Here is a 25,255-nt window from a genome sequence, read left to right as displayed (position 1 = left end):
CTGATGAGGGTTTTAGGTCAAAACATGCACTATTTCCTCCCTTCTCTGTGTACCTTGCTAGGAGGTGAGGTTGTGCCAGAATGCCCCCCTCTCCATATCACAACTCCACTGTCCCGCTTTAGCCAGTGTTATCATTTTGCTGGCAGGCTCTCCCAGAGTTAGTTTCTGTGTAATCTCTCTGGCCATCACAGCACTGCTGTAAAATACGGCCTCAGGTGTTAGTAGGCAGGGTGGTTAGCCTGCGACACCGTTACCTAAAGTGCAGTGTATTAAAAAGCAGTCAGGGCCCTGGATCACAGTATATCACAAGGGAGAGGCAGCGATAAGGCCTGCCTGCCCGCCCGCAGATCAATGAAGGTTACTGACATCATATCACAAAGTGAAAGCGAGTGCTGCACCCCTAGCTATTTATCAGCAGTGGATCGGACATGAAAGGGGTGGAGGGGAGAGAGGACGAGGCAGGACAGCACTTTTCCCCCTGTGTTGGGGGCTCAAGCCATGACTCCTCCTCTCCTGCCCTGTCACAACTCCTCCCCTGGACTGCGGTGGCTCCCATACGGTAGCAGCAGTGAGGCCAGGGGGACGTATAGAGGCAGCGGACTGCTCAGACTGAATGAGACTGAAGTTGGGAAGTGAAAACTTTCTGTGATATTTCAGCACGGGCATCAGCACAAGACTTTTCTCTCTTTTGTTCTCTGTGGCTCTTTCACTTCCTTCCTCTCTTTTCTGTATGTTTGGTTGTGTAAAAGTACATTCAAGGTCCCTAATCATCAGTTGAATGAAAACATTTTTGTTTGAGAGTTCGATCACGATTTTAGACCTTGCTTCCGGCTCTGATATTCATCCTTGTTTCATGATAGGTTAGAAAGGCACAATGTCAGCACTGAGACAGAAAAACAAGATAGCTCCAACCACTGCACACTAACCCCCTTTTCTTCTTCTCTGTACCTTTCCACAGCTTTATCGGTTTATTGCATTATATATCATAAAACCCCTATTCTCCTCACTTATGTCTGCATCAGTATGGTAGTATTGAGCGGCGTGTACGCGCAAAGGCACTTTTGCGTGTCCATGCGTAGGAGATCATGCTTACAGGTACTGTATGAGTTCCATTTATCAGCTGCCTGGGGCACAATGTGGAGGATTTCCCCCATTGGGTTAGTGTGTAACTGCTCTGTCAATACATGCTTGTCAAGGCTGGGAGAGTGTGGGGGAAAAAAGGCCCCTCACTCCAACGCACTGAAGCCACTTATTGAGCAGCCAATAGCTATTTACCTCTTGACGGTGGCAGGCGGAGAGGGGGCCCAGCCCGGCAAGAGGAACTCTGTGGCTCAATCCTCACTCCCAGGACTTCACAGCTTCTAGCTCGCTCTGAACCAAACCCATCCTGAGCCAGGAAGCAGAACCAGTGGCTCAGACAGGAGACAGGGAGGTCTGTGTTTATGTGGAGCAGGTTGTCCTCTCCTGGCTCCTGGTCTTTGCCGGGCCTGGCTGTGTGTGCAGCTTGCTGCTGTAAAGCCCTGCTTCCTCTCTGGAATCTCGGTGTTGACAGAGAGCATCTGGGCCCTGGGAGAGCTTCCAGCCTGCTGGGTCCTCACATGTACACACAGGGAGGGAGGGATGGAGGGGTTTGAGTAAGAGAGGTAGAGCGCAGGTTTCAGTTAATACACTGTATACCATCTCTGTATATCCTTTCCAACTTTGCTGTGCCCGCTGACCTGCCAGTGATCCGATCTCTCAGTCTGTTCCCCTCCTTTCACCACAAGCACCTAAAGGTGGTATGTTTTATGAATGGGTGTTTTGATGGGTGTTTCTTTTATTCTCACCTACTTTGATTCAACAAAGAAAAGAATGTTGTCAAGGAGGTGTTCATCTTTCCTCTTCTGCTTTTGTTTTCTTAGACCTTCTTGCTCCGGTGAAAATCCCCCTTTTTTGTGGGCTGTGCAGATCCCTGCACTGTGTGTTGGAGTTGCGGGTCGCCTGTCAGGACATGTCCCATATACCTGAGTCACAGAGGGATTAGTTAACCCTCACAGTACTACAGGGGAAGAGTCTGCCAAACCACACACACAGCTGCGGAGAGATGGAAGAGGCAGAAGGAAATGGAAGTAGAAAAGTTAGACATGTGCCACACATCTCTGTCAATCCTATTCAACAGGCTTTATCACCCTAAAGAAGTCCCCTCTCCCAGGCACATTTTATATGTAATTCCTGTATATTAAACTGAAATGAGTCGTCAATTTGCACAGAGTAAGCCATACAAGAGCAGCACAGCGAGATGTCCCGCTGTTAAAGAACAGCTGTACAAACAAAGAGAGGGGAAAAAAGAACAAGAAAAACACATTATATCAACATTTAACAACAGTTGCTCTGTAATCTGGTATTACTTCCACAAGCAAAGGAGGGGCCTGTGTCAGGCCAAAGTGAACTTGGATACTGTTGTGGCAGGAGGAAGCCAAGTGCTTTCGAGAGGTTAGCCCAAGATGTGAAGGTCCACAGACTCATCTTAATCCAGGAGGCTTGGACTTAATCGCTTTTGATGTGCATGTGAACATGACCTGCTTCAACATTCCAGCCCTGACCACACTAAGTTCAGAAGACCAGGGCAAGGCTGAGCGTTGGGGTGGGGGTGAGAGGAATGGGGGTGTGGGGGTGGCTTCAGCTTGCACTAATTGGCTGCCAGGCTTGTCTATACTGCCTGGGGCAAAAGGAATACCCTGCCCTCAACCCAACACCCCCAGTGTCTTCCAACTGTCCTCTTTCAAACTCCCTTTCTTTTCCCCGGACCCTCCTGCATCCCTTCAATTTAGTATGTGTCTGTGTGTGTGCTTGTGCGTGCATGTGCATGTACGTGCTTCACTGTGTAAGCTGGCACATTATTAAGGGGAATTCCAGTGAAAGAGAGCAGTTTAACAGAGAAGGGTCTGTCCCCAGAATCTGCAGTGGGTGGCATCTTAGCATTCTTCTTTGTGTGTGATTTCTGCCCACAGTGGCCCTGTGTATTTCTCTGGTCGTGTCAGTGTTATATTACTGTCTGATGGCACATAAGACTCCTATATGGACCATGAGAACTCCCATCTGCCTTGAGTTCACTGAACTTATTGTGGAAGTTTGAGAAGACTTGGAGCTGTTGTCAAGGCAGGCTTCGGGAGACTAAGTTGGAGAGATTTGGCTGAGGCGGGTTAGGGCTTTGCAGCCAGGCAGTCATCCAGAGTGACAGAGCACAAAGATGGAAAGGGAAAGATGAGGGTAATAGGAGCAACGGGGTATTAACAAATGAGAAGTCATGACTTGGCATCTGCGAGTGTAGTTCACACACTCAGGCACACACAAACGTATGCACACACACTTTGGTATAGCGAGGAGAAAAGGCTGGCGCACTGTAACGTCTTGCCAAAGCATTGGAGAGTAGTGCAGGCTGTGCGTATGCCTCTTCCTGTTTTGTCCCTGTGTGTGTGTGTGTGTGTGTGTGTGTGTGTGCGCGCGCGCGCTGTGGAGTGGTTCAGGTGCGGTTAATGTTGGCACCAGATCTTCAGGCCCGCGGCAATAAACAACAGAGCAGGCAGGAGGCCAGATGCAACTCCACAAACTTTTAACCTCTCCCTCAGCTAATCCCTCGCCACACTAGTAACTCTTTCTTTTTTTAACTCATTCTTTCACCTCTCACTCTCTCTCTGTTCTTTATTTCTCCTCCCACTGCCTTCTCTTCTTTCTTTCTTTCTCTCTCTCTCCTTTAGTCCCACTCTCCTTTTAAGTGAAGTCAGTGTGCTGACCTCTAAATAAAGGCTGGAACACTACAGCTGTTACCAACTTCAAACAGCCAATGGCTCAGAGTGGAGCCTGTGCGAGTGTTAGGGGCAGAAATAATGTGCCTATTAAAACTAACTTAGAGCCCTCTTTACTCTCAAGGCTCCCCGGGTCTAAGTTGACCACACCAAACCAGGCTTGATACTTACTGCAGCTCAGCCGAGACAATCACAGTGCAGCCAGCCCTAACCCAGCCCAGTGTGAGATAAAGAACGGGCTAAGACAAAGACGCTGTTCATTTGGAGTCCACAGTATCTGTCTGATTTCCACTCTTTGATATGATCTTTCCATGGTTGAGGGCAGTTACAAAGGGTCACCTACGCTTCCTCACATTAGGCGCCAGTTACATCATTTGACTGGACGTCACCTAATGTAGCCTCATGCAAAACCGTCGAGGCCCCCAAATAGTACACTAGTGATTAGTTCTCTTTTCAACACAATGCTCTTATATTTCTTTTTCCTGGCACACACAACAAATAAATGCAAAAGGAATAAAGATCAGCAAGTTCACCGGGGCACAATAAAGTTTTAAACAAGTGAGTGTGTGTTGGTCATAGTTGTTATTAGTTAGATCTAGATCAGTGGAAAAAGTTAACCTCTGTATTCATGGAACAAGTTAGCCTGACAAAACCCAGGTCTGGTTCACAATGAATCATCCACCTCAAGCCCATATTAATAGAACTTGTAAAAATGGAAGCTGTCTTTTATCCAAACACTCACAGAATGTCTTTGTGATAGAAAGACTGAGCCAGAACCAAAATGGAAAGCGTCAGGATTAGTCACCCTGCTCCCATGTTTGTTGTCTCTAGTTAGAAAGGGTTTCATGATTTATTATCTGTACACATGGCTTTCATACCTTGACCTATCCCCATAACCTAAGTAACTTTTAAATTTAGATCCCCAGCCGCCGTACTGTTTCTTCAGAGAGCTGAGTTGCCCTATAGGGCCGGCTGCCCATTTACTGAGTTAACATTCCAGTGCATGCTATTGCCTACCAAGGCCCCTCATTTACTTAGGGCACAAGCACCGTTTAAAAATCAGCAATAAAACATCACAAGGCAGTTTAGGAAATTTGTGTAAAGCACAGTTATGCAATTTGTTTAAAACCTTGCTTGAAGTGTAATTCAGTAATGAAATGAACATGTACTTTTTGTAGTGAGCATTAATCTATGTTTAGAACACCAAAATACTGTCCAGCACTTGAGTTAATTATGCTCTAATGTTTCTCTGTAGTAAACCACATGCACTGCCTTTAAACCCTAAATGAGACGTTATAAGCTCACTGTTATGACGTCTGTTTGTCACCCTTGTTGCATATTAGTTACTACACATCTTCTCTCAAACGCTGATACTTGCGTTCACAGGCATTATTTTCTGCAACCCCTCCTTTTCTCGTGTGTGTATAGTTTGTGCGTACAAGCGCCCGTGTCTGCGTTTGTGTTTGTCCCTCGAGAAAAATAATTACAAGTTGTACGGGTTGTCATTATGAGCCTGGCTGTCCGGCCTTCCCCCTGACTGCATGGCTGCAAAAGGTTAATTACATGTCTGTATGTTGATGATGTCACCATGTTGGCAACCTTTCCCAGGCGTGTGGACATGGACTTATTTGAGCTGAGCTGGAGTGGGTCTGAGTTGTGATGGCCGCTTTAGGTTTTCCCCTTTTTTCAGTGTGTCATTCTTATTTTAAAAGTTTCAAAGAGAGGCCTTATTTCAGGACTGTCCGAGTCATCTTCCCCAGAGAATCATCTCCGCTTATAGCCCGCTTCCTCCTGATGTTTAGTGTATGTCTCAGATTGAATTTATTAGTACTGTGCATGTGGTTATTTGACTTGCCTGTTGAAAAATAGACAAGCAGCTCGACAACTCTAACAAGAATGGACTTGTGCCAAAAGTATATTATTCTCAAAATATCCTGCTTGACCTTTCTTGAATGGTTACAGGTGATAGGGGAGGTGTTCAAAAGTAGAAGGGAGTTTTAAAAAAGATATGAGTTGCTCTTGTTTGGAAAGCAGTAGAGTGGTATTATCGAAACAGAAGTACGCGTAGAATGCATTCCAGGCTGAAGTGGGTGAATGAGCAAGTCTAGGAATGGACATAACATTCCTCCTGGAACACCTGAGAGGTTAGGCGAATGGTGACTGCAAGCTAAGAGAATGCTGAGTGCAAATCTCTGTCGACAAGCTGTGCCTCCTGCTCTGCTCCACCTGGGGAATGTGTTACCTAATGGGCCACAAAACTGCCTGGAGACCACAGCTCTCTTATCGCTGATATTAGATGACCCTGCAAAAAAACAGGAATCCATCATGAAGAATAAGACTCTTGCAGAAAAGTAGGATTGAAGGCTTTTCTCTTTTTCTGTGGACAGAAGGAAAGAATGGTAGGTAATGTTATCTTGTTCACAGTTACAAGAATCCTGCTTGCAGAGGCTATGGGTTTCGAGTTTCTAATATGTATATAAAGTTTCACTGCACAATGGATCTTTTGTCTAGAGCAAACTGAACACTCCCCCTCCTTCTTTTCCTCCCTTCTCTTGTAAAAAAAATGCATTCATGTGCTTGTGGGGCTGTGAGGACTCAGGTTTCTGCTATCTTTGTGTGCCATGTCGTCACTCGCCCCCGCGAGCTGAAATGTGCATCTTGCACAGGCAGGCGCACTGCCAGGGCTGCTTCCAGCCATGGATTAGGGAGAATCCAGGAAACAACGGACTCCTGACAAAACAGCAGCATGACAGGTAACTGAAGTTGCACTGGGGAGAGAGGAGGCAGACGATAATTACAGAGCTTTTTGTTTTCTGGGCACTCTTAGCTGGCTACTTAAGTGCCTGATCTGAAATCTGTGCCTTGTAATTACAGTAGTGGGCCCCATTAGGGCAGAGGTCTTGGTGGGGATTATTCTCCTTCTCTTCTTTCCTCTGTATGTGTGTGTGAGACCTCCCCACCTCCTCCTGCGTCACGTAGAAACCACAGCAGTCAGGGCAGAGGGAGGAGCAGGAATTAGCCTTCCTCGTGTCTGACTGTCCTGTGTGCACAGTCACATTCACACTTGCTGCCTGATCCCAGAGCCACTGAGATGACAGTACCAGGACCTGTACTTAGTGTGTCTGCCTTCCCTTTTCCCTCCGCCCCCCTTTTCCAGCTCCATAATACCTTTGCTCCTCGTGCTGACGCCGAGAGATTTGTGTTGATTATGACAGGGTTGTCACAGTGATGAGTGTGCGGCGTGGCGTGTGTCATGTCGAGTTGACAGGGACTTTTGGCATGGTATCTGTGGAGATGGGTTGTGGCTCTAGGTGAAGCTGGCCTAAACACCACCAGAACTGTGTCACCAGGTTGATGGAAGAATGCCAAGAGATTTGCTGGCGGAATTCAGAGGATCAGCCTTGGCAGTGAATGTATCACCGTGCCACCATATGGAGAAGTACAGAAACAGGGTGAAAGAAAATAAGTATCAGAGAGGGAACTTGGAAGACAGAGATGGCCGTGTGATGGGGCTTAAAGTGGGTCAGTGTAGGAGGGGTCATCAAACATGTCCAACCTCTAGGCACTGAAACACAGATCTAGAAGTCAACATTAGATAGATCCTGCCTCTTTAAGCTGCTAGCCCTCCTAATAGATTCTTAAGCACTGGTTTTAGTGCATGTTAAACCAGGATTACCCAATCAATTGCGGTCAGTACAAACAAGGATTACTTACAACAGTACATTTTTCTTGTTGAGAGGCTAAAAGCAGGGTAAATGGAAGAAGCAGCGCTGCTGTTGATGCGAGGAGCAGTCACGATGGGGTCATGATGACCCCAGACATGGGCACCACAGAGAGGAGATAAATCCTCATTTCGAGCTGATGTATTCTGGGAGCTTTGTAGTGGATCCCCTGAAATTCATGCAAATGTTACTGCTAGGTTTGGTGGAAGCTATGTTTTCATTTTTCCGTAATAAAATGACACCAGACAAAATTTACAGCCTGATCTGGAGGATGTTTCATTGATTTTATTTCCCAATATACACTGTACATATACAGTATGCATTTGAGTATGTGTCTCTGAGGTTGCCCAGCCGTGTAGGCTGTGTGAAGGATGAGAGTTTTTTCAGTGGGTGTGGAGGACTGTGAGAGTTGATCAACCCTCAAACTCACATACTCGCCCTCTCTCTGAACTCGGCTTTTGTTTACATTTTAATCACAATCAACAGCTGTAACCTCCTTCACAATACCCAGCAAGTAAGGGCATATATACTTGCCAAACCAGATCCCTGCGCTCATGTGTGTCTGTGTTTACACATTTGCTTTCTCCCGCGTGAACCCCCGTACACACCCATTAGATACCGAAAATACATAAGCCGGTATTCTATAATACTAGGTTGCATATGATTGGTTGACTAGCCGCCTGTCATCTGTGAACCAGAGCTATTGTCTTGGAGTCCTGAGACGGCAGTAAGTATGTGTCATTAGATAGGATATGCAATGGCTTTGAATGGGCTTATGTGTCATCTTAACCTCTGCACATGTGTCAGTCCGTCTTAAGAGAGCAGCCAAGGATGTGAAGAATTCTGCAGTATCTTGCACAGTCAGAACTCTCCGACTTCTCTCTCTTTCTCCCCTGCCACATGTGCACACACGCGCGCGCACACATTCCCTCTCTCATTCAGTTTTCCCCATGTTGTCAGTCAGTGCTGAGTGACTGGTGACTAACAGCCCTCTCCTGTGTAAAAGGTCAGCATGCTCCTTGGAAAGAAAGAGTCAGCTGTCTTTTGGGAAAGCAACTGTTCCCAGAGCATTCAGTTTGTCTGTCAGTCAGTCAGTCAGTCGACCATTTCTAATCAGAATACGCTGTTAATAGTGGAGAAGGACGGTGAGACGGTGGAGTCTAGATAGTGTTTGTGACAGGAAAAACTTAAAGCTTGTAGTGACCGCTTTACAGAGTGAACTGTTTAATGCCGACAGTCAGACAGGGAAGACAAGGTGTTAATGTTCCTCAAAAGCTGCTTTTTCATAGTTTCTACTTGTATAGTTTAATTATTATGCGTCCCATGATTAGCTGTGTGCCAGACAAAAGGTATGAAACATAACCAGTTTTATGTGACTGTGAAGCAAACGTTAGCTAACTGCAGTGCAGCTCAGGGCTATTTTTTGTCTTATGAAAATAACTTACCAAATTAGCGAATTCAAACAAAATTCAAAAGCAAAACAACCACCCTCCTCTTGCAAAAAAGTAACTGTTTGTCCCCATTTTGAAATGAATCTTACTTAATTAAGAAGCAATGAGAGTCCACAGATAGCATTCCTTAATTAGCTTAAGCTGGCTGTTGTAACCAGATCCACTGCATTAATGACAACACAGCCCCTGTGAAAAGCATCATTGTTCTCAAGATAATTGTCCTTTTAGTTAACGCGGCCCGGGAAGGGCTCTCCTTGTTAGAGGAGCTGGCTGGGACCAAGGACAGCCGGAGGCAGGGAGGGGACCGGGACTGATACTGGCCCAGTGCCCGTTGTGACAAGCCCACTTGTGCCCTCTGCTGAAATCCCCTTAGTATGCAGTGGAATTAGCTGTCCCCAGGGTGTGGCACCAGGGGGTTGGTCATTAATTATATACCCTGAATCTTAACGAATGAGGAGCAATCAATAAAATAAAGCAGATGTATGCAAATAGCATGCTGATTATACTGCCTAATGACATGTCATGTTGTTGGCAGGAGAGAGCTGAGGGGGAAGAAGGAAGGAAGAAGATGGAGATACAAAATTAGTCAAAAAGCCAGGGTTGTCTCATACTGAAAACATGTGTTCAGGCATAAACATCGGTTATTATTTTACTGTATTCTTCATAGCTTTAGATTTGCGCAGTGTTTTGGGATATGAACCTGCACTGTTTCATTAGCTCGTTAGATTCTGTTTCAGATCTTATCACTGTAGTTTTATGTTTCTCTGCGAGGCAGGGTGCAGCGACTGTCAGCCAGGAAATGGTGTGAGACTTAAGGGTTGGGTCGGCTGGAATTTGAGCAAGATAGGGTAAACTCTGGTGGAGTCTGAGCTGTTGGGGTGTTAGTGGCACTGCTGTTGGGAGACTGATAAGGGCTATAAGGGAAAGGAGGAGAGGTTAGTTCACCTGCTTGGAACTCTGCCCCTGCACTGAGATCTCCATTGTATCCAGCCAGCTGGAGCTGTTGGAAACTCTATACCTGCCTTTAAGCAGAGAGGGAGGGCAGCCAAGAATTAACTGCTGCCTCATCCTGGCAGCCGCCAAGGATGCTGTCTGCCTCCATTCATGGCGAGCGTGAGAGGGCAAAGAGGAAAGAACAGAGAGGGGAGGGTAAAAAACAGTGCTGGCAATGTGTGTCACAAAAACCTGACAGAAGTTGGGAAGAAAGAAGAATTAACAGTATTAAGAATGATCTGTTCTGTGGGTCTGTGTAGTATATGTGGAGATTTTGTCTGTTCAATAGAGGTATAATAGAAAAATGCACGTCTGCACTTCCTCAGAGAGAATACGGCTCATATTGGTGAGGAGTGTCAATTTCATGGGCCCAGCTATGTCTCTTTGTCTAGACTGTACTCTGATAAAGGATACTTTATGAAAAGTCTTAACACATTTGCCTGCTAAGAAAATAAACGGAGGTGTCGTCTGCAGAAGAGAAAGTCCACATTTGTTTCAAAATGATGTTAACTGACACCAGAGTTGACAACATTTGGCCACATCATAGTACTAGAAGTCCATCTCTTCCCATTGCCGCCTAACCTGTATATAATGTCTGTCATGGTTCATTGTCATACAGCGCCTGATTGGACCCAGGGTTTGATTACGGTCCCCCATGGCCTTCCAGTTTCCCTTCAGGACAGTGAAATGTAAGACCTAAGCACTTCAAGAGAGCAGGACAGTCCAAGGAGAGGCCAGGGAACAGGTGGTGACCCTGTGCAGCCTGGGAGTATATTATTGACCAGGTCCAGCGTCCAGATTGATTACTTTATTGTATTGCCATGAACCTCAGTGGCCAGAGACATCTGGTTGACCCTGGCCGGACAGAGCATCGCAGTGACCCTCACCTTAGCTAAAGAGTTATGTGGCTTTGACCTGCTCCCTAATGGGGGGGTCTTGACCTGCTCAGCCACTGGCCTGAGTACAGAGCTAAAGTGGGCCCATGCCTCTCCCTCCCTGGTGTCAGCCTAGGTAATTTAGAGGCTGGGGGTAGGCCAGGGTCTTGCGGGGGCCACCTTGTTTTTGGGCTGACTGTGTCCTGACTTTAGACCTTCCTCTGACCCACCGGTGTTCATTGTGTCAGCAAGATGGGTAGAGCCAGGGAGTATGTTAATTAATCTTCACCAGATTACACCGAAATGGTGGAAAATCAATACATCTCTATCACATGTCCTCACTTCAAGCTAATGGATCAAATAAATGGTTCATGTTGAGGGGGAGTGATAGTTTGCAATGCTAAAAAGGTTTTATACTTATTACTAATAATTTCCAACAAGGTATAATGAAAAGTTCATTCTTTTTGTGATTGCCTGCATGTTGGACTTTCACATTACAAGTGGAACCTCACGGTGCTGTGTGCGGTGCAGCAGTTTTCTGGGCTGGATGCCACGTTGACTAACCCTGTGCCCTGTATAAACAGGGCAAGACAACAGGCAACACAAGGGAAACAGCCTTTACTCTGGTAGAGGCTGTTTCCCCTACCATCACTTCCTACTTCCATTTAGCTGACAGACAGAATATCTGTCAGGCAGGTTTTTCCTGTGCTCTACATACTTTTTTCGATGTCAGCTGCAGCTCCTCATCAGAAAAAACAACCATGCACGAAGCAAGCTGGGTAAATAGTTGATTCTGTAATGCCTCTCCTTGGACTGCTCTCACTGTCTCTCTTCATTCATCGCCTTGGTTTAATTTGTTCATTTCCTCAGTAGAAGTTTCCCACCATTTTCATCAAAAGATGCATGGTGCAAAAAGGACGCTTAAATGTTTTTAACAATTTATGATACATCACATCTCAACTACTCCACCAATGAACAGCAAAAAACATCTTCCCACTTTACAATGTAGATTTTATTTTTCATCGCCATCTTTAGCACTTGTTTCTCCCCACTAAATGGGAGGCATGGCTGTTGAGTGGAGATGAGTTTATTTGCTTTCTGTTTGAAGAGGATACTGTAGTCCTGTTCAAAGCAGGATGTGAAGGCCACTTTTATTTTGAGTATCTCCTCACGACTGAGCTCAGTGTCTAGGAAAAACCCTCTTGTTGCATTACTTAGGTACACTGCTTTTTGCAAAGGAAACATCCATGCAAGTGAACAGTCAGCACTGGTCATAGTCAACCTCTACTCCCTTCATTCCCATCCCCAGTTCACTTGGTGCTGTCTTGTATCATTCTTACCTACTCAAAATAATACAACGTGAAGTGCATTGGTGTAATAGAATAAGTGATTCTTTGGTAGTTTCTAAGATGGTACGTGTTAGACAGGTCTACTTGCAGACTAGTGTGTGACTCATAAGGAAGGTAGAGGGGCTGGAAGCAGGAGAGAAGAGATAGTATATTTTATGGGTCCTCCCTACATACCTGCCCGAAGAGGGGAATGCATGACCGCACCCACGCAACTGCAGGCGTCGCGGCTAATTACCGATAATCATATGGTGATGGGCAGAACAAACAGATGTTCCTGCAAATACCCCCCCTCTCTACACCTCAGCACACACCATCCACTTCTTTTTGTTGTACAAAAAAACATTTCTTAACCGAGCGATTAAACAGGCACGCTGTCAACATTAAGCAGCTTTCATTAAGACCCTGAACAGCATTTCTGATGCTTCTGCAAAAAGCACATCGCACTCCATCACCCACCCTCCTCTTACTCTGTCCCAATTAACACTCAGCCCCCATTACATTGATTGGGAGAGGTGTAGTATCGGCTAGGTGGGCCATGAGCACATTGATCACATTGACCCACCATGTGAACCATGAGAAAATGTTGAGCTGCAGATTTCTTACTCCCAACAGTGTATTGAAAAAAAAAAAAATTGCCTATGGACATGAAGCTGTTGTATACTGCGTGTGTGTATATTGTTTGAGTGTGTGTATTCATATACGTGTGCCTGTTCTTGTTGGGCGTGGCTGTGCTGTGTTGTGGCAGGTTTCAGGACACGCACTTTCATGTGGTTTTAAGGTCCTAACAGGCACACGCCACACCTATACTATATTCTTTGGGGGCCCTCGCAATAGAAGTCTTGTTTTCCCCCAACATCTAATCCTGCCTAGCCGCTTGTGTGCACAAACACACACAAACACACACACCCCCTTATAGCCAGTCAAAGGGCAAACCGCTGCCCCACCTCCTGAAGGTGCACCTGGCATCTGCAAGTCCACTCCAATTACATCTCCCTAATTACAGGTTATGAACCAATTAGTCACCCTCTCATTTTACACTGTCCCTATCACTCTCCCCCCTCACAGCTCAAATATGGGGGCATCTGTTAGAGATGGGGCAGAGGGTCCTATCATTGACAACATGAGGGAGGTTGCTGGTCTTGGGCATTTGCTGGTCAGTGTATCTCGAGGGAGAATACATACTGTTGTTCTGTTTTTTTTAAGAAGAGATAATGGTTGACATGTAAATACCTCATCCAGAACAGCTGTCTGGAGGCAGTTGCCTTAGCAAACTCCAACATGCACATACATTGTAAGAAACGCATACAGGGGATAATTTAAGCTGTCAACTTGTAATTTGTAGTGGCACTCAACTTGAACTTTCAGGGTGAGCCAGTTGGCCCTGCTCTAATTCTCACCTCCTTGCTAACATGTTTTTTCAGTGCATATGTGCAAGGAGGTGAGCACAAACGTGGATAAACAAGTTTGCTCATGCTTACATGAATGAGTGGGTATTTTCTATTGTTGTCTTATGTTTTTTTGTGCTATCTGTGGTATGTTGTGGATTTTGTTTGTGTGTGAGTGAATATGTGTGTGTGTGTGTGTGTGTGTGTGTGTGTGTGTGTGTGTGTGTGTGTTTTGCAGTGTATATGTCTATCCTCCCAGCCTTATGGCTTCATTCCCAGTTCTAGTTGGCATGTGTAAAGACTCTTAGCTATGCCCAGGACACTGGCATAGCAGCATGAGTGGAAACTCACTGCTCCATAGCGAGAATTCATTCACAATATGGCACTGTATCTCACTGCTATTTAGTCTCACATGCATACATATGACCCTTAAACATGGGTATGTGTGTCTTCACACACAGCTTGGTGCAGAGCTAGCAGCTTGGTGCTGTGAGTAAAATATTCCCTCGTCGTATGAGGGGATTGAATGGAACTGTCTTAAGGGCCCAGGGTTAAGATTCAAAGTGCTTTGTCTGTGATCTCCCAGCTTTCTGTTTCCTTTAGTATTCTGATAGCACTCTTCCCAGAGCTAGATCTTGTTTATCTTGTTTGCTGGCATGCTCTTTCAATGTCAAAACAATGACATCATTAATTAAATGTGTATTAAATCTGCAGCTCTGGAGGACCACTAGGCAGTGCTGAAACTACTGCCACTAAGTCAGGTTTATTTCCCTGTGAAAAAAACATGTTTGTTTTTTTTGTCAGTGCATTAATATGGGACGATTATGCAAATGTGTTTTGCCAATATTTGTATGTGGCCATGTGTTTTCTGCATCTTTCCTTGTATTATTCCTGTGGTTACTCCTGTTACCTGCCTCCTAAGTCCTAAATATCAATGTAATGATGTAATCCATGGAGGGAAGGTAAACAGTGTTTTCCAGTTCCAAACAAAGACTTAACTTAACACAAACATCCATCAGATGTCATTTATAGGGTCTCATCCTCTTTCTCACATTTAGAATGAGGTCTTCTTTTACTTTACTCCCCTCTACTAAAGATAACCTCAAATCCATGAATAGATTTTTCTCTATTCTGTACAGTAAACGTAGCAGTTTTTATGCCCTTGACACACGCTCCCTCTGACAGACTGAATCAATGAATGTTATGTGTCATAGGAGTAATGCTGTGGTCCTCTTCACATGCTGTTTTCCTGCGAGAGGCCTCCGTCATTGGCTTGAGCCCCTGATCCTGAGGCTAATTACCCAGCAATGTAAATTACAGTAGGATTGAGTTGAACCTGGGCTTCTTGCATTGTCCCTTCATCTGCTTTTCCTTCATTCACTTCTCTGTATTTTCCCCTCTTGTCCTCAAGCCTCCACTCCACCTCAGTTCTCCATTGTGGCTGCTACCTAATAAGAGCAAGACATCATACCGTCCCCATCTGTGAAAGCCCACGACCAAATCCCAAGCAGATGATAAATCATTATCCTCACTCTTTACCTCCCTTTGTCGCTCCTCACTTTGTTTTTCACAGTGCTCTTTCCTTTGAGCGTTCTGTCTTCCTGCCTTTGTGTCTTGTCTATCTGTCTGAGGACTCATCCCATACATGTAAAGTTCAGAGTGAGAATATATTTAATATTCAAGTGTAAAGCTCTGGGGTGGGCTGGTGGAGTGGCTAGTTTAATATGCTTACACATGCATGCATCCAAGTCAATGCAAACCTTCACGTGCACTAAAGATGTGTGCCTGTCCTCTGAGGAATGTGTGGGCTGTCTTGCAGTTCTTGACCTTCAGACCTCGGGCTCACGTGACTGAAATTCCACTCACACACATATAGCCCACCGCATACAGTACGCTCGCACAACAAACATGCACTCAGCTTTTTTTATCTCCTTGCTCAGAAATAGAACATACACCACTTGAAATCTGTAATGATACCCACAAGCCCCCACAGATAAGAAAGCTCATTGATAATTGGCAGTAAACAGCAACCACTAAAATATTGGTTGTTCATAGGCTTTTGATCCCATGAATCCATGTAGCGTGGGTGCTCCAGTGTTCCCCTACCCTAGCCTCAGTGGTGCTACGCTGTGCTCAGCAGGCTGCCCAGCTGGGGCCCAGATGTGGCAGCCATGTCATGCGGAGCTGAGAGGCAGAAGATAAGAGGCCGATGGTAGGCCTGCTCCTTGGTCTCGGGTCTGTTCCGCAGCGGTTCAACTAGATGTTGCGGTCGGTGCGATCTGAACTTTGACAGCCCATGTCATGCTTAATGCCTCACTTCCCAAATACAGCTCAGTAGGGCTGATTTATATCTACCAGGTGCTACAGTGTGCAAGCAGCTCTGGGATGAGAGGAGGCATGTGGCCATTTCATTAAGGCAGATGAACAAGGGCTGCAGTGTGTGTGTGGAGATGAGGGGCAGGAGGCTGGTCTTTCTCAAATATAGCTCCACAGCACTGTAGCTGTCACAACACTCAGACCAGGCCAGGAGAGGAAGAAGAGGAACTTATTAACAAGCTCCGCATTTCTTAAAATATCACACCGGTTTTTGCCTCTCCCTGCCTCTCATTTGTCTGTTTCCCCCCTGCCCGTAGAGATAGGATTTTTGAATGTGTTTCCAGCTCATGGGCATCTGCCTTCCCAGATCAAAGTGCTTGGACACTTGTACACACCAGCGTGCCAAGTTTTGGTGCAAGCTCTGAGCTGCCAACAGCTTTAATGGTCATATATTTGTTGATTTTCTTTCAGCTGCTGTGCAGTAAATATGCTTTGACTCTGCCCCTTGCTCTGTTTCTGTCGGCCATGCTTGCCACCCAAGCCTCATCTCTCACACACAGACACAGACACACACACACACACACACACACCTTCTAGCTATTCAACACAGGGGTAGACGTTATCTAATCGGAACTGCTTCATTGTTTGCAGTAGCGTTTTAGAATGGGGTTATTCTGTTTCCGTTTTGTAGGTTGATGGCAGCAGCTTTCCCTCATGTTCGACAGGTCTCCCTGGAGGTCTGTGGCTCAGAACAGAACTCAGATTTAGTGCATATGAACACTTATGATTACTGCTGCACGAGGAACTGTTGTCTTTTAGTCACACTTTACCTCTTTATTTCCTGCCAAACTGTAGCGTTTTTCCTCACACAAGGGTCTGTGTGAACACCGTGGTCGGCTCTGTCAGTGCTCAACGTAGCTACAGAAATGCCGTTTGATGTTCCTCGCACACTTCAGAGTCAAGTGCTGAGGTGTCTTTCAGCATTGCCCTCCAGGCCACCTTGTTATACACTTAACAAGTTGTTTTCTTTTTTGTTTTTCTTCCCTTTTCCTCTGTTGACAGTTCCTCATCACTGCTCTACTCAGAAGGAATGCACATCACCTTCCAAGGTTTGCCTTGGAATCTGTCCTTGTAAACTGTAGGGCAAGCGCCGCTCTCCTTTCAAGATGACGATTGCATCAAGATCTGATTTATGAGGGCTTTGTTTATAAAGTGCCAGTGTAAAGAGTAGGCATCCCATTGGCATGTAAACTAGCGCTCAGTGGGCTTTTCTTCCCGAAGACACATTATTGTTCCTTTTTTTATGTCTAAATTAAATAACTCTAAGATGTATGCAGTGGAATGTAAAATACAATTTGGTGACTCTGTTTTCCTTCGTTGGGAATGAGAGTAATCTGAATATGATAAATGTAATTCCAGCTGCTAGATCCCCCCCCTGTTTATTCCCAATGAATGATCCTGGTTAGCCACACAGCTCACTGTAAAAGTGGCACATGCTGTGACTAAGTGTGAGCACTCACTGGAGATGTATGCCACTGTGGCACAAGAATAGCCATGTGTAAGAAGTCAGTGATGTTCATTAGGGATCCTTTTAATATTCATAGCAGGCTTGCTATCGCACTCCTTTGTCATTCTCAAGTATAAAACAGTCTTTGTTTTTAGAGTTTGAGACTATTGTCTCGCTTTGCTTTGATTTTACCGTGTCTTTAGACATCCAGTGTCCCAACATTTTTTGTTCACTTCCTCTTTTAAAACACAGGGCACATTATTCTTTTAACTTTATTAACTCTCATAATTCAGCGGGGGAAGGGGGCAATAGAAAACACTTTTCCCCATGAGGTTTATTGTTTAAAACGGGTGCAGTTCTTTCCCAGGATAAGGGCTTCAGCTAAGCAGAGAGGAATTTGGGCCAGGCCTCATAAAAAAAGTATTTGTGTACCAGAAAGATTTTCGCTTTTCCTTTCTAAATCTTTGTCATTAATGACTTTAGCAAATGTGAAGTGGGGAGTGAATGGCTCGGCTGTGCAGGGTCTTCAAAGGAACCCTCTAATTATTTATCCAGGATATCCTACTCTAGAATTAGAGGCCAGGTCACGATTGGCTTTCATGCCTTTTTTTCTGCAAAGAAATAATTTCCACAGAATGGTTTCACTGGGACACCCTCTAATCCCTGCTCTATGTGCGTATGTGTGTGTGTGTGGTGGGGTATGTGCACACACAAGCATATGCATGTGGGACTGCACTACTCCTCGGTATGAGGTGCGTAAAAGAGATAGTAAGTTTCCATTTTCCACACATAACACTGCATGACTTTCCACATCTCTGCTCTCACCCGAGACAGCTTTCACCCACATTACTCAGGTTTCCTGGTCATTTGGCCCTCACATGCCTTCTAAAAGGGATCTTATCACCCTACTCAGGTTTAGACACTTAACCGAACACTGAGCCTAACCCTCAGACTTCTGGCACTGCCTCACTGCTGCACTGCTGAGCCTCTGTGTGACTTAACTCATCTCAAAGGGTGTCCCAGCTTATCCACTTAACCACATTATAGATTTACTATTTTCTGTTTGCTGTATGGTCCGGGCCTGTAGACAGGAAATGCGACATTTAATTCATATGTTGGTGTTTTCTAAAATTCCCCTAAGCGCTTCGCTAAAGGAGCGTGTCCCTTTAAGAATGCTCCGCAGTGGATATTTGTCTAATTCCAGGTGCTAGTGAACCCTGTGTTTTACCAGGTGCAGAACTGGGTCATTACTAAGGTATTTGTTTTCCAGATTACACAGAAAGGCCTAGGATTATAAACATGTTATCCATGTCCCCTATCTGTCTGTCAAGGCATGATCCCTGCATGGAGCCTGGATCCTCGTCCACTGTATGCTCCTGTTTGCTGTCATGCCTGCTGGAGATCCCTTAGACCACGTTCCCGAGCTACCATGTTGTTCTGGGGGGCCAAATCCCCCTTCTCCGGTCTCTCTGTCAACACAGGCTTGGTATGCTGATCAGTGTCAGCTCTCCTTAATGGAAGTAGAAGTAGTGGTAATGACATCTCCCTGTTCGCCCCAATCCTTGCAATTCCTCAGGGTTTGGATGGCAGGGTAAGGGAGCTGTGGTGTGGTGATTGGGTTGTAGGGTATGTGTGTATGTGTGTGTTTGCGGTTGAGGGGGTCAAATTTAGCCACATAGCCACATACCCACTTAGCCGCTTAGCCATTGGTTGCTGGACAGCTGATGGTCTCTCCAAAACATTTACATAAAGCCCCACAATTGTGATAATAAACCGTTTTATCATTGGGCTCCCAATCAATAATGCGGCTTCTTAAGGTTTAATATTTCAATGGTATTGATCATTTTAACAACTGTGTTTGTGGTTGGCTTGCCTTAACTGCAGCGCGGCAAGAAGGTGTGTATGTGTGCATGTGTGTGTATGGCATCATGCGTTCTTTCCTTTAAGGCAATCATTTTCTAATATGATATAAATAAGTTTACCACCTACGAAAAGTAGAGTGATTCTATATTTCATGTTTTGCTCAGCTCGGCAGTCCTCTGTACATGCTGTTCTGTCCTTTACTTTCGTAACAACAACAACATTCCCAAATAAGTTGTGGTCATCGGTTCTCTTAACCCCCCCTCTGCCACCCTCATCCTGTTACTATAGGACAAATGTAATGGAGTGAGTGCAAACAGAAGCTCCGAAAGCACTGTAGTTAGCAGATTTCACTTCCATCCTCTCTTGAGAGAACGTCTGCTTCCCGCAGATATAAATAGGGGCAGATTTGATAATTAGTAGAAATGAAGGTCCTGGGGCTCAAAGACTTTGATCAGCACATTTCCCCCTTGTCCCTGACCTTTCATTGGACATGTGTCTTTAGCTCTCTCACTTTCTCTCTGGCTCTATATCTCAATCTGACTTTCTCTATCTCCCTATCTCCCCTCTCTCTTCCCTGCTAATCTGCAAATGCTGCAGACACAGTTATACATACTGAGTCATACATACTGTGTATCTACATGTATCTTTATGGGATTTTGAAATGTGTTACCTTTAGAAATCTTCCCAAGGATCATAATCGGTGTGTTGTTTTCTGATTGATTAGTGCCAGACGGACCAGTGTACAAAGTATCAAGTGTTCTCTCAGCTTTTCTGCATTCCTCACTATGGGAAAGTCAGCACTGCACGCTAAAGGATGTGAGGTTCCACGTCAGACTGTTGCAAATCATTCAATATCCATGTCTGTTAGTCTAAAATTGAGCAGAAATGGGGGATGTGTATCTAAATAATCTGATAAGAATTTGAAAGACACGGCTCGAAGTTATCTCTCTCTCCCTCTCTGTCTGTCTTGCAATTACAGACACCCCACTGTGCACGAGTGTGTGCTGTGTGCACTGGGTTGCCTGGGGGCGAATGTTAGCTTGTGCCCGATAGCCCCTCTCTGATTATACATCAATACCTTAATTCCAAGGATAATTAATGCTCTTATAAATTACAAAGCTTTCTAAACAAACCACACGGGACATAACAGGAAAATAATACAGTGCAGTCTTTCAGCATGGTTTGTAAATGAAGAAAGATAGCTCGTGGCTGCTGTAATAAGAAGTTACTTTTGTATTAATTAAAATAGCCTCTGCTTTGTTTTACTCTTAATCTGGCACTCCTCAGAATCCTGGTTGTCATTTTCTTTTTAGTATCTCTCTTTAAAGGTTCGCTGCAACTTTTTGGCAAACATGTTTTTCTTTTGCAAAAACAGTCTCTAACAGCGTGCATATTTAAATAGAATGTATTCTGTCTGCTCTCCCTTTATCTCTTCCCCTGTACTGAGGTTTGAGTGAAATGATATGAGCCTTCTCACATTTGTACTCCTAGTATACCACAGAAGCCCCCCCATGCTGCTTGCTAATTGGCGGGAGACTGGGAGCTTCCTGCTGTGTGTTCGCTGCTTCCCTTTGCTTTGCCACCCCACCAGGTCTTTCACCAACACTCTGCAGAACCCAGTAATTAACCCACAGCTAATTAACTACTTCTAATTACACCAGCACGCTGTTTCTATCACATCCTCCAAAACTGAGGAAACACTCTAGTGCCATGTGTAAATCCCCTCTAGAGGGTTTTGGAAGTTAGCTGAGCTCCAATCAGATCATTTAATCAGACTGCCCCTGTGTACGAGCACCATACAGTTCTGCTCTGTGATTTCAACGCTACTCTGCCTTAAATCACTTCTCTTCCGTTCTGCAATATGGAATGGATTAGCAGAATTTGATGGCGTTGCGTAAAGGGTAAAATCATTTTCAAGGTTCTATTTCAGGTCTATTAACAAAGGAGGCAATTGATACTACAAACAAATCAATTTTGCCTTTTCTGGCCAGTATTACTAGTGCAAAATGGTTACTAAAATTGAGTGCTGTGAAACTAAAACAATCAGCACATTGCCTCCTGGGTATTTGAGTTGCTCATATTGTAATCAGCAAGGATTATTTTAGCTGTAAGTGATATATTTGTTTCAACACCAGTTTAATGCGTAACGTACACATACAGAAGAATATTAATGAAATCTGCGAGCTGCAGTCTTGTCTCTGTAGCACCTAATGCATCTAGGTTTCCACTGGCTGTAACATGACAAAAGCTGCATGCCTCAGTTCTGCTATCTCTGAGAAATACTCCCAGACATGCCAGTGACCGGCCCCCTCCACTCACACACACTCATGTAAACACACAGTACTGTTCCTCCCCGCCTCAGACTCAACACAGCCACGGCTATTTCTGTTCCACAGACTGATAGCTCCTACTGAAGATCATTGATTTTACGGGAAGCCCTGTTTACAGGCTGAGTGCCATCGACCTGAGGTGACTTTTTGCCTCCTGCAGTTGGAGCAATACTGGAGCACCCTTATGTCTGCATTAGCAGAATAGCAGACAGAATATTTACAGCACACAATAAACAACAATGCTGCACATGGTTAATTGTCTGATTAACAGTGTTGTGGATCAAAAAGAACAAGAACTTCATGTACCTAATAGAATTATAATGGTCCTTTGTGTGTAGCAGTGGTTGAAAAACTTTTTTGGCTCACAACACCCTGACAAAGGGACCCTGTGATAGCACTGAAAGATTTCCCCTTTTAGACTGTTTGAACCATTGTCATTGTTTTGTATTTCATAAAAAGTAGTTGATTAACATTAGGTGTTTTAATGACATTAAGAGTATAATATAAATGATTTATTTATTTTTGATTCTGTACGGCAAATCAGCTTGTGACAGCAGTCTGCCAGTTTTGTGCCACACTTGCACACTCAGATGTCGCATAGTTATTCCCCAGGTGAATATCAGGTTTTTGTATTAGATATAGGCTCGCAGGCTGCAATTAGTTTTGGCAGAGAATAGAGAGCAGAGTAGAGAAAGGCAGAATGAGACATTTGCCGTGCAGTGTTAGAAATATAAATTCCCTCACTGTAAGAGCGCGTTACTGAAACCAGAATTTACCAAGCCATGTCAGGCATTAAAACGGACTTATGTTTAAGAGTGCAATGCATGCACGCCTTTATTGGTGATTAATTGGAACAAACCTAGGAGATAAACCCGGGCCTCACTCTGCCTGAGGACTACAATGGTTCCCCCATCAATGAGCATGTCCCTCGTGCAACATCAAAGGCCTTCCCCTGCTTTATCAATAAGAACCCTTCCTTCCCACATCTTCCTGTAACTTGCTTAGTGTTCACGCCATTGATTTTCCAATAAGCGCCCCTTACCCTGCGGTGGCTGGCCAGGCTCTGTGATGGCTCAGAGACCAGACACAGACAGGCAACATCACTGAGGGACAATTGAAAATCAGATCTGGTGTATTGTTAGGGGGTCTTATAGACGTGTTAAGGAACAGTGTTTTTCCGTTTTTAAAGAGGTGTTTCCTCACTGCTGACGTCTGTGCGGATATGAGTAAGGGTCCGGGCTGCGTCCTGCCCACAACGCAGCAGTATTCACAGCTAGAGCTGAGTCAGAGCTAATTCCCTCAGGAAACCCTGGAGAGCAGGGTCCTCTGGAGGCAAGGCCAGGCCTTCAGGCAGGTGATCAGGCATGCTTATAATCAGATGGTTCCTTAGCCTTTAATTCCTCCCTCAGTTGGCCGGTAAATCCCACCTAATGAAAGGACCCATAACTTATAACTTATCTCATTTTCCATCCCTACCAAATGACATCCAGACCCACTCTCTGACAGTGTTCATTAGGACTGAGGCCTTTTCACAAGGTTCAATCTTATCTGCTTTGTTAGTGTGGTGGGAGGAGGTGGAGTATGACTTTTTATTGTTTTGTCAGAGGAGAGAGAAAGACAGAGAGCAGGGGGACCCTGGCATAAAGCCTTTGAAGGCAGGTGGCAGCAGGAGTGTGAGTTCTACAGTCAGGATCTGTGCGTCGACATGCTCTCCCTCAGATCAGCTCAGGAATCCAGCCTTTTCTTCCCTCTGATTATCTCTTATTGTCAGCAAAGGCTTGTTTTGGCTGCATACAGCCTGCTTATTGTCAACTCAGTGGGCCCACATTCAAAATTACGATACAACACAAGGGCAGAGGCCATGGTGGGATCACTCGTGTTGTGTAATCAGCACCAGTGCCAGTATGCAAAAGAAAATTACAACTTTTCTGCGTATTACAGTGTATAACTTTGCATAATACCACTCAGCAGTAGTCACCTTTAGTGGGCTGCTCCATCATTTTGATTTGTGGTTATTAACACAGTCAGCACACAGAGACACTGGCCTCCTCCACTTCCCCTCTTCTTCGACCGCGTCTCTTTGTCTGTCTCCCCGACTTGTTTAGTGCCTCCCAGAGATTAAAGCTTTTCCTGCTTTAAACAGGTGTCACTGAGCCAGGCAGACCTCCGAGAGACAAACAGCGTTATATCAGTTGGCCCATCTGCGACTTGCCGACTCCAGACAATCCCATTGCTCATCAGTAACCACTGCAGGTTATTGAATTACACCATCTTGATTTTAAAGGGCAATCCTGTTTTCTGTAAGCAGTGGACACACCAAGCTGGCTCAGAGCTCCAGCACTGATCAAGAGTCATCGTGTTATCCTGTCTACTGCTAATTGCTTCAGGAATCTTACAGCAGTAATAGGAATGGATGGGTACATACACTCACTACAGTGCACTGTAGCCACTGTGTTCAGACTCAGGACCATGCAAAGATGAGAGTAGAGAACTTTAGAGGTCATTGTGAACTAACCGTCTTAACTACTAGTTGTGCATGTGAGCCCAGTGTTCCCAGGCCTGGTCGAGACAGGCAGTGGAATCTGGAGGAGGGGCTGATGGAATAGATTACAGGAACAAGGTGTGAAACACTCCATGCTCAGACAGGACACATGGAGACTTTTTCCTATGAGGCAGTCCTTTTAGACAAGTCACACTTTCTGCTCTTTTTTTTTTTTCATTTCGTTTTGTACAGTTTATCCACATGCTTTTAGTTTGAAGAATCACTGTCTGTTTGACATGTGGCATTTTTTTTTTTCTTGCATTACTCTCACTGCCCTCAGTCCATTTGTGTGAAATGGCTGTTGAGCTCATAGCCTCTTATTAATGGAGCAGATAATAAATACAGACCAGTAAGGGCTAGTATCCCCTCACTCAATATGGCAGCCTTCTCTAAATCATGTCTGGCTGTATAAAGCAATCTTGTTAATAAGCCAGCCGGTCTAATATCTTTCATTTTATATGCAAAGCAAGGCAAGGGTCATCGGGGTTAGCATCTGTAGTGTGTAGAGAAAACAATCAAGTGGACCGTTCTGACAGAAAATGAATGTCCGCGGGTATTTATGACAATAACATCTACATCATCTTTGCAGTCATATTGTAAATTTAACCAAAGTCATTGCTCTTTTGTTAAAATGCTTCTTTATTTATTGTGACTTTGCCCACAATGTGCTCCTCTGGCCTGTCATCCTGAAGTCCAAATACAAAAGCATAAAATGGAAGTCCATTATTTTTGTAGTGTGAGTGCATATAGACTAGAGAGGTCTCAGGTATGTTGCGTGGGAGGAGAGCTTCATCAGACATTCATGAAGAGGCAGACAGACATTATCAATCTCTCCTCTCCCTCAGTGGTTAATATGTTAGGGTGTGGGGGTAGACTCCATTCTGATCACAGCTGAAATTTGCATCCCTAAGTAAATAAGTAAATAAATCAAGTGCAAGCAGTGAATGTGCTAATCAACCGGGACATGGCGGTGAGCTTGGTGCCGGGAAACTTTGCTCATGTAATATTCAGTACTGGTGGGTTAAAGGGCAGCCCAGAGTTATTGGTTTCAGCCCGATTGCCCCCTTTAATCAATGTTGGCTGCATCCCTTTAATAAAATTATTAGCTCAGCAGTATCTTGAGCTATCATTTTATCT

At 44.9% G+C, this 25,255-nt stretch overlaps 1 protein-coding gene across 7 annotated transcripts in view; it reads left to right on the top strand.

Moving 5' to 3' along the window:
* Window positions 1-25,255, top strand: part of zfhx3b (zinc finger homeobox 3b) — a 143,131-nt gene that overhangs the window by 21,108 nt on the left and 96,768 nt on the right. The window contains exon 1 of one of the 7 annotated variants that reach the window (XM_050057781.1): window positions 11,517-11,605. The exons of the other annotated variants lie outside the window; for them this stretch is intronic. The gene's annotated coding sequence lies outside the window, so the exon portion shown is untranslated. Of the gene's footprint in view, window positions 1-11,516; window positions 11,606-25,255 lie in introns of those variants that run through there. 7 annotated transcript variants of the gene reach the window in all.

The sequence above is a fragment of the Epinephelus moara genome, chromosome 1 (assembly GCF_006386435.1).
Source record: "Epinephelus moara isolate mb chromosome 1, YSFRI_EMoa_1.0, whole genome shotgun sequence".
Classification (NCBI taxonomy): domain Eukaryota; kingdom Metazoa; phylum Chordata; class Actinopteri; order Perciformes; family Serranidae; genus Epinephelus; species Epinephelus moara.
Note: the sequence above shows the minus strand (reverse complement) of the source record. Positions and strands in the feature narration are given on the sequence as shown.